Source organism: Sipha flava, unplaced genomic scaffold, assembly GCF_003268045.1.
Source record: "Sipha flava isolate LNK unplaced genomic scaffold, YSA_version1 203_pilon_pilon, whole genome shotgun sequence".
In the NCBI taxonomy this organism is placed as follows: Eukaryota; Metazoa; Arthropoda; class Insecta; order Hemiptera; family Aphididae; genus Sipha; species Sipha flava.
Genome location: NW_020272799.1, coordinates 128,059 through 130,403, shown reverse-complemented (window position 1 = coordinate 130,403; position 2,345 = coordinate 128,059).

The window sequence follows — 2,345 nt, the reverse complement described above, 5'->3', positions numbered from 1 at the left end:
ATCATAAAACTTAACTATCTGTACACTATTACAATATACATAAACGGGTTTTTATTTTTTTGTTTATCTTGAATACTACAAAAAATTTAAAAGTTATCCACTTACGTGCATCCATTAAAGGCCACTCATCTGATTTAATTACTAATACCTAATCGTGGTCACCAAAGGAAATTTTCTACGGTGATATACCGAAATAGATAGTTGCACACACGCATTTAAACATTATCTTGTGAATTTTAATGATTTAATGTGTATGTGTGTATTATTGTAATTATTCATGTGTGATTTTTCCTTTTTCTCGCAAAAACTACCGTCCGAGAACGTTACGAGTTTTTTCATTTCATAGTTTTGTTGTTCGCTATTCTACAAATATTATTACCAGTGGCGTGTCATACATGTGTGCAAATGTCACGGACCCTCGGCTTGGGGGGCCCATTATTACTCAACGTTCCTCAAAAAAAAAAAAATTAAAAAAATACAGTTATTTATGAAAAAATAAAAAAATTGTTTTCAATTTCAAATGGTTCTCATTTACTCAATCTGAATTAGTATATTATTGTTATAAAATATAGATACCTATTATATTTCTGTGATGTACTCTACTGTGACGGCGACTAAACGTTATTTATAGCAATCCGTTTCCGTGATTTTTTTGCCATCGCCTTTTCGCTTATAGGCTGTCGTACTATAATCATTATCTTCATATGTGCAAATCAAGGTACATATGAAGATTCATATGTGCATATCCACCTTGGTGCATATGTAGACGTATATGACATAGAATTACACGATTAAATATTATCGCTTCGTAAACGTATTACTTGGTTGTATTATTCTGTGATACTCGTAGTCTCGTGTCTCGTGTGTCGTCGTTTAGAGTCTATTCAAAATAATTTACAAAATACTCAATAAATTATTATACTCCATTAATTATAATCATAATGACATCAAAATTTACTAGTGGTGCTGCGAAACGCAAAATAAAAAAACAAAAAGAAGAATCTGTTAAACGTATGCCGAAAATTGATAAATATTTAAAACAAAACCACGAAGAAACAGAAAAAGAACGAGATATTGTTAACTCAGGTATTTTATTAAATACAATTAATACTGCTAGTAATTTTATCTTAGAGCCAATTTTAATATCTAGTATTGATACTATTAATACTAAAAATGTTGAACTTAATATTTTTAATAATTTAATCTGTGAAAGTTTTCCTAACGACAAAGTTCATTTTAAAAAACCACTCAACCACCAAGAAAAACGTTTTATAATTTTTCAAGGCCCTTATCAGCCTAAAGGCCCATTTCCAACTGACAATGATAATTCTAAATCATTTTCAGAAAAATTTTACTATTTTACAAATCAGGCTAATTATTACTTTAAAACGTACATGGCTATGTTACTCATTAACTTTAAATAAAACATATTGTCAATGATGTTGGTTGTTTTCTACTCAAGATAAAATTAGATCATCTTGGGTAACGGGAAAAATGATTGGAGTCATCTTACTCAAAATATAAAACGCCACGGTAAATTAAATGATCATATTCAATGTTGTATTATATTTGATCAATGGCGCCTAAATAAACAATTTCCGAAGAAATGGAAATATCTATTCAAAATTAATGTAACTTTTGGAGAAAAGTATTAGATTGGGTTATCAATGTCACATTAACATTAGCCACATCCAACTTGTCTTTTAGAGGTCACCGAGAAACAGAATTTAGTAAAAATAAAGGCAATTTTTTATCAATAATTAATCTTATTCCAAAATATGATTCCATATTAGAAAAATTATTGAGTATACCACCTGGTAAGGGCACAGCAAATTATTTAAGTAATACTATTCAAAATGAGATAATTACTTTACTTGAAAATACGATATTAGAACAAATTATTTTAAGTATTAACCGATCACCATTTTTTTCTGTCATAATGGGTACTACTCAAGATATTAGTAAAATTGATCAACTAAGTCAAGTTATTTGATACGTATCGATTATTTTAGACTCTGATGGTAATCCTAAGACATTACAAATAAATGAATCATTTATTGGTTTTGTAGAAATGATTAATAAATATTTTATTTGTATGACGAAATTTCATCTTATTTTTTATATAATTGAAATTTTTATAAAAATGGAAAGCGGATTTGCATAAGATTTTATAATTTTAGAATAAAAATTCTTTCTTTTAATTTGAATTTATATCTATACCTATATTATTGAGAATAAAAAAATGAAGAGAGGGCCTTTTTTTAGTTTTGCACACAGGCCCATCTTTGGGATAAGCCACCACTGATAATTACTATAGTTTTTTTGTGTTAAGTGTACATTTTTTG